Below are 8,078 nucleotides of genomic sequence, written 5' to 3' on the forward strand. Positions count from 1 at the left end.
AGCAGAAATGCCTACTATTACACTTAAGGCATCAGCGTTTATTCGATTTTCAGACTTTGTCTGAAGCCAGATTTGAACCCATGCCACTATGTGGAGAGCAGAAACCTTATCAACTGGCAAGGCTGAAATTGAAATTTTTACTATCTCAACACTTCTTCCAGTTACAAAAGAAGCTTTGTCAGAAGTGGATTTGAACCCACGCCTCCGCTTGGGAGACCAGAAACCTCATCAACTGAGAAGGTGAAAATGCCTGAGTCTGGCGCCTTAGACCACTCAGCCATTCTGACATGCAAATTTTGCTGTATGAACAGTAATTCAACAAATGTAATTTGTAGCAGCAAAATATGTTGACTTGGCAATAAGTTGAACCGTTTAAACCACTGCCAAAAAATGTTTACATTTTCTGTGTCTCAACACTTCTTTCAGTTATCAAAGCCCCTTTGACAGAAGTGTGATTTGAAGCCACATCTTCATTTGTAGACCAAAATGGGATACTGTGCAAAGCAGAAATGCCTACTATTACAGTTAAGGCATCAACAGTTATTCGATTTTCAGACTTTGTCTGAAGCCAGATTTGAACCCATGCCACTATGTGGAGAGCAGAAACCTTATCAACTGGCAAGGCTGAAATTGAAATTTTTACTATCTCAACACTTCTTCCAATTACAAAAGAACCTTTGTCAGAAGTGGGATTTGAACCCACGCCTCCATTTGGAGACCAGAAACCTCATCAACTGAGAAGGTGAAAGTGCCTTGAGTCTGGCGCCTTAGACCACTCGGCCATTCTGACATGCAAGTTTTGCTGTATGAACAGTAATTCAACAAATGTAATTTGTAGCAGCAAAATATGTTGACTTGGCAATAAGTTGAACTGTTTCAACCACTCGCCAAAAATGTTTACAATTTCTGTGTCTCAACACTTCTTTCAGTTATCAAAGACCATTTGACAGAAGTGTGATTTGAAGCCACATCTTCATTTGTAGACCAAAATGGGATACTGTGCAAAAAGCAGTAATGCCTACTATTACAGTTAAGGCATCAGCATTTATTCGATTTTCAGACTTTGTCTGAAGCCAGATTTGAACCCGTGCCACTATGTGGAGAGCAGAAACCTTATCAACTGGCAAGGCTGAAATTGAAATTTTTATCTCAACACTTCTTCCAGTTACAAAAGACCTTTTGTCAGAAGTGGGATTTGAACCCACACCTCCATTTAGAGACCAGAAACCTCATCAACTGAGAAGGTGAAAATGCCTTGAGTCTGGCGCCTTAGACCACTCGGCCATTCTGACATGCAAGTTTTGCTGTATGAACAGTAATTCAACAAATGTAATTTGTAGCAGCAAAATATGTTGACTTGGCAATAAGTTGAACCGCTTAAACCACTCGGCCAAAAAAAAAAATACAATTTCTGTGTCTCAACACTTCTTTCAGTTATCAAAGACCATTTGACAGAAGTGTGATTTGAAGCCACATCTTCATTTGTAGACCAAAATGGGACACTGTGCAAAAGCAGAAATGCCTACTATTACATTTACGGCATCAACATTTATTCGATTTTCAGACTTTGTCTGAAGCCAGATTTGAACACATGCAACTATGTGGAGAGCAGAAACCTTATCAACTGGCAAGGCTGAAATTGAAATTTTGACTATCTCAACACTTCTTCCAATTACAAAAGAACCTTTGTCAGAAGTGGATTTGAACCCACGCCTCCATTTGGAGACCAGAAACCTCATCAACTGAGAAGGTGAAAATGCCTTGAATCTGGCGCCTTAGAGCACTCAGCCATTCTGACATGCAAGTTTTGCTGTATGAACAGTAATTTAACAATTGTAATTTGTAGCAGCAAAATATGTTGACTTGGCAATAAGTTGAACTGCTTAAACCACTCGGCCAAAAAAATGTTTACATTTTCTGTGTCTCAACACTTCTTTTTCAGTTATCAAAGCCCTTTTGACAGAAGTGTGATTTGAAGCCACATCTTCATTTGTAGACCAAAATGGGATACTGTGCAAAAGCAGAAATGCCTACTATTACAGTTAAGGCATCAGCGTTTATTCGATTTTCAGACTTTGTCTGAAGCCAGATTTGAACACATGCAACTATGTGGAGAGCAGAAACCTTATCAACTGGCAAGGCTAAAATTGAAATTTTGACTATCTCAACACTTCTTCCAGTTACAAAAGAACCTTTGTCGGAAGTGGATTTGATCCCACGCTCCATTTGGAGACCAGAAACCTCATCAACTAAGAAGGTGAAAATGCCTTGAGTCTGGCGCCTTAGACCACTCGGCCATTCTGACATGCAATATGTGCTGTATCAACAGTAATTCAACAAATGTAATTTGTAGCAGCAAAATATGTTGACTTGGCAATAAGTTGAACCTGTTTAAACCACTCGGCCAAAAAAATGTTTACATTTTCTGTGTCTCAACACTTCTTTCAGTTATCAAAGCCCCTTTTGACAGAAGTGTGATTTGAAGCCACATCTTCATTTGTAGACCAAAATGGGATACTGTGCAAAAGCAGAAATGCCTACTATTACAGTTAAGGCATCAGCATTTATTCGATTTTCAGACTTTGTCTGAAGCCAGATTTGAACCCGTGCCACTATGTGGAGAGCAGAAACCTTATCAACTGGCAAGGCTGAAATTGAAATTTTTACTATCTCAACACTTCTTCCAGTTACAAAAGACCCTTTGTCAGAAGTGGATTTGAACCCACGCTCCATTTGGAGAACAGAAACCTCATCAACTGAGAAGGTGAAAATGCCTTGAGTCTGGCGCCTTAGACCACTCGGCCATTCTGACATGCAAATTTTGCTGTATGAACAGTAATTCAACAAATGTAATTTGTAGCAGCAAAATATGTTGACTTGGCAATAAGTTGAACCGTTTAAACCACTCGGCCAAAAAAATGTTTACATTTTCTGTGTCTCAACACTTCTTTCAGTTATCAAAGCCCCTTTTGACAGAAGTGTGATTTGAAGCCACATCTTCATTTGTAGACCAAAATGGGATACTGTGTAAAGCAGAAATGCCTACTATTACAGTTAAGGCATCAACAGTTATTCGATTTTCAGACTTTGTCTGAAGCCAGATTTGAACACATGCAACTATGTGGAGAGCAGAAACCTTATCAACTGGCAAGGCTGAAATTGAAATTTTTACTATCTCAACACTTCTTCCAATTACAAAAGACTCCTTTGTCAGAAGTGGGATTTGAACCCACGCTCCATTTGGAGAACAGAAACCTCATCAACTGAGAAGGTGAAATGCCTTGAGTCTGGCGCCTTACACCACTCAGCCATTCTGACATGCGATATGTGCTGTATGAACAGTAATTCAACAAATGTAATTTGTAGCAGCAAAATATGTTGACTTGACAATAAGTTGAACCGTTTAAACCACTCTGCCAAAAAAATGTTTACATTTTCTGTGTCTCAACACTTCTTTTCAGTTATCAAAGCCCCTTTTGACAGAAGTGTGATTTGAAGCCACATCTTCATTTGTAGACCAAAATGGGATACTGTGCAAAAGCAGAAATGCCTACTATTACAGTTAAGGCATCAGCATTTATTCGATTTTCAGACTTTGTCTGAAGCCAGATTTGAATCCATACCACTATGTGGAGAGCACAAACCTTCTCAACTGGCAAGGCTGAAATTGAAATTTTACTGTCTCAACTCTTCTTCCAGTTACAAAAGAACCTTTGTCAGAAGTGGATTTGAACCCACACCTCCATTTGGAGACCAGAAACCTCATCAACTGAGAAGGTGAAAATGCCTTGAGTCTGGCGCCTTAGACCACTCAGCCATTCTGACATGCGATATGTGCTGTATGAACAGTAATTCAACAAATGTAATTTGTAGCAGCAAAATATGTTGACTTGGCAATAAGTTGAACCGCTTAAACCACTCGGCCAAAAATGTTTACATTTTCTGTGTCTCAACACTTCTTTCAGTTATCAAAGCCCTTTTGACAGAAGTGTGATTTGAAGCCACATCTTCATTTGTAGACCAAAATGGAATACTGTGCAAAAGCAGAAACGCCTACTATTACAGTTAAGGCATCAGCATTTATTCGATTTTCAGACTTTGTCTGAAGCCAGATTTGAACCCATGCCACTATGTGGAGAGCAGAAACCTTATCAACTGGCAAGGCTGAAATTGAAATTTTTACTATCTCAACACTTCTTCCAGTTACAAAAGACCCTTTGTCAGAAGTGGGATTTGAACCCACGCCTCCAATTGGAGACCAGAAACCTCATCAACTGAGAAGGTGAAAATGCCTTAAGTCTGGCGCCTTAGACCACTCAGCCATTCTGACATGCAAGTTTTGCTGTATGAACAGTAATTCAACAAATGTAATTTGTAGCAGCAAAATATGTTGACTTGGCAATAAGTTGAACCGTTTAAACCACTCGGCCAAAAAAATGTTTACAATTTCTGTGTCTCAACACTTCTTTTCAGTTATCAAAGACCATTTGACAGAAGTGTGATTTGAAGCCACATCTTCATTTGTAGACCAAAATGGGATACTGAGCAAAAGCAGAAATGCCTACTATTACAGTTAAGGCATCAGCATTTATTCGATTTTCAGACTTTGTCTGAAGCCAGATTTGAACCCGTGCCACTATGTGGAGAGCAGAAACCTTATCAACTGGCAAGGCTGAAATTGAAATTTTTACTATCTCAACACTTCTTCCAGTTACAGAAGACCCTTTGTCAGAAGTGGGATTTGAACCCACGCTCCATTTGGAGAACAGAAACCTCATCAACTGAGAAGGTGAAAATGCCTTGAGTCTGGCGCCTTAGACCACTCGGCCATTCTGACATGCAATATGTGTTGTATGAACAGTAATTCAACAAATGTAATTTGTAGCAGCAGAATATGTTGACTTGGCAATAAGTTGAACCGTTTAAACCACTCGGCCAAAAAAATGTTTACATTTTCTGTGTCTCAACACTTCTTTCAGTTATCAAAGCCCCTTTTGACAGAAGTGTGATTTGAAGCCACATCTTCATTTGTAGACCAAAATGGGATACTGTGCAAAAGCAGAAATGCCTACTATTACAGTTAAGGCATCAACAGTTATTCGATTTTCAGACTTTGTCTGAAGCCAGATTTGAACACATGCAACTATGTGGAGAGCAGAAACCTTATCAACTGGCAAGGCTGAAATTGAAATTTTGACTATCTCAACACTTCTTCCAGTTACAAAAGATCCTTTGTCGGAAGTGGATTTGATCCCACGCTCCATTTGGAGACCAGAAACCTCATCAACTGACAAGGTGAAAATGCCTTGAGTCTGGCGCCTTAGACCACTCGGCCATTCTGACATGCAAGTTTTGCTGTATGAACAGTAATTCAACAAATGTAATTTGTAGCAGCAAAATATGTTGACTTGGCAATAAGTTGAACCGCTTTAAACCACTCGCCAAAAAAATGTTTACATTTTCTGTGTCTCAACACTTCTTTCAGTTATCAAAGCCCTTTGACAGAAGTGTGATTTGTAGCCACATCTTCATTTGTAGACCAAAATGGGATACTGTGCAAAAGCAGAAATGCCTACTATTACACTTAAGGCATCAGCGTTTATTCGATTTTCAGACTTTGTCTGAAGCCAGATTTGAACCCATGCCACTATGTGGAGAGCAGAAACCTTATCAACTGGCAAGGCTGAAATTGAAATTTTTACTATCTCAACACTTCTTCCAGTTACAAAAGACCCTTTGTCAGAAGTGGGATTTGAACCCACGCTCCATTTGGAGACCAGAAACCTCATCAACTGAGAAGGTGAAAATACCTTGAGTCTGGCGCCTTAGACCACTCGGCCATTCTGACATGCGATATGTGCTGTATGAACAGTAATTCAACAAATGTAATTTGTAGCAGCAAAATATGTTGACTTGGCAATAAGTTGAACGTTTAAACCACTCGCCAAAAAAATGTTTACATTTTCTGTGTCTCAACACTTCTTTCAGTTATCAAAGCCCCTTTGACAGAAGTGTGATTTGAAGCCACATCTTCATTTGTAGACCAAAATGGGATACTGTGTAAAAGCAGAAATGCCTACTATTACAGTTAAGGCATCAACAGTTATTCGATTTTCAGACTTTGTCTGAAGCCAGATTTGAACACATGCAACTATGTGGAGAGCAGAAACCTTATCAACTGGCAAGGCTGAAATTGAAATTTTGACTATCTCAACACTTCTTCCAGTTACAAAAGATCCTTTGTCGGAAGTGGATTTGATCCCACGCTCCATTTGGAGACCAGAAACCTCATCAACTGACAAGGTGAAAATGCCTTGAGTCTGGCGCCTTAGACCACTCCGGCCATTCTGACATGCAAGTTTTGCTGTATGAACAGTAATTCAACAAATGTAATTTGTAGCAGCAAAATATGTTGACTTGGCAATAAGTTGAACCGCTTAAACCACTCGCCAAAAAATGTTTACATTTTCTGTGTCTCAACACTTCTTTCAGTTATCAAAGCCCTTTTGACAGAAGTGTGATTTGTAGCCACATCTTCATTTGTAGACCAAAATGGGATACTGTGCAAAAGCAGAAATGCCTACTATTACACTTAAGGCATCAGCGTTTATTCGATTTTCAGACTTTGTCTGAAGCCAGATTTGAACCCATGCCACTATGTGTGAGAGCAGAAACCTTATCAACTGGCAAGGCTGAAATTGAAATTTTTACTATCTCAACACTTCTTCCAGTTACAAAAGAACCTTTTGTCAGAAGTGGATTTGAACCCACGCCTCCGTTTGGAGACCAGAAACCTCATCAACTGAGAAGGTGAAAATGCCTTGAGTCTGGCGCCTTAGACCACTCGGCCATTCTGACATGCAAATTTTGCTGTATGAACAGTAATTCAACAAATGTAATTTGTAGCAGCAAAATATGTTGACTTGGCAATAAGTTGAACTGCTTAAACCACTCGGCCAAAAAAATGTTTACATTTTCTGTGTCTCAACACTTCTTTTCAGTTATCAAAGCCCTTTTGACAGAAGTGTGATTTGAAGCCACATCTTCATTTGTAGACCAAAATGGGATACTGTGCAAAAGCAGAAATGCCTACTATTACAGTTAAGGCATCAACAGTTATTCGATTTTCAGACTTTGTCTGAAGCCAGATTTGAACCCATGCCACTATGTGGAGAGCAGAAACCTTATCAACTGGCAAGGCTGAAATTGAAATTTTTACTATCTCAACACTTCTTCCAATTACAAAAGAACCTTTGTCAGAAGTGGATTTGAACCCACGCCCATTTGGAGACCAGAAACCTCATCAACTGAGAAGGTGAAAGTGCCTTGAGTCTGGCGCCTTAGACCACTCGGCCATTCTGACATGCAAGTTTTGCTGTATGAACAGTAATTCAACAAATGTAATTTGTAGCAGCAAAATATGTTGACTTGGCAATAAGTTGAACCGCTTAAACCACTCGCCAAAAAAATGTTTACAATTTCTGTGTCTCAACACTTCTTTCAGTTATCAAAGACCATTTGACAGAAGTGTGATTTGAAGCCACATCTTCATTTGTAGACCAAAATGGGATACTGTGCAAAAGCAGTAATGCCTACTATTACAGTTAAGGCATCAGCATTTATTCGATTTTCAGACTTTGTCTGAAGCCAGATTTGAACCCGTGCCACTATGTGGAGAGCAGAAACCTTATCAACTGGCAAGGCTGAAATTGAAATTTTTATCTCAACACTTCTTCCAGTTACAAAAGACCTTTTGTCAGAAGTGGGATTTGAACCCACACCTCCATTTAGAGACCAGAAACCTCATCAACTGAGAAGGTGAAAATGCCTTGAGTCTGGCGCCTTAGACCACTCGGCCATTCTGACATGCAAGTTTTGCTGTATGAACAGTAATTCAACAAATGTAATTTGTAGCAGCAAAATATGTTGACTTGGCAATAAGTTGAACCGTTTAAACCACTCGGCCAAAAAAATGTTTACATTTTCTGTGTCTCAACACTTCTTTCAGTTATCAAAGCCCCTTTTGACAGAAGTGTGATTTGAAGCCACATCTTCATTTGTAGACCAAAATGGGACAC

At 39.4% G+C, this 8,078-nt stretch overlaps 2 non-coding genes across 2 annotated transcripts; both read right to left on the reverse strand.

Moving 5' to 3' along the window:
- Positions 1–678: 678 nt before the first annotated feature.
- Positions 679–790, reverse strand: trnal-caa. Its single transcript has 2 exons — positions 753–790; positions 679–724 (listed from the first exon to the last, which is right to left on the reverse strand). It is a non-coding gene; the product is annotated as a tRNA-Leu (tRNA).
- A 3,428-nt stretch (positions 791–4,218) lies between these two features.
- trnal-uaa lies at positions 4,219–4,330 on the reverse strand. The gene is made up of 2 exons: positions 4,293–4,330; positions 4,219–4,264 (listed from the first exon to the last, which is right to left on the reverse strand). It is a non-coding gene; the product is annotated as a tRNA-Leu (tRNA).
- Positions 4,331–8,078: the final 3,748 nt, after the last annotated feature.

Source organism: Puntigrus tetrazona, chromosome 20 (assembly GCF_018831695.1).
Source record: "Puntigrus tetrazona isolate hp1 chromosome 20, ASM1883169v1, whole genome shotgun sequence".
Lineage (NCBI taxonomy): Eukaryota > Metazoa > Chordata > Actinopteri > Cypriniformes > Cyprinidae > Puntigrus > Puntigrus tetrazona.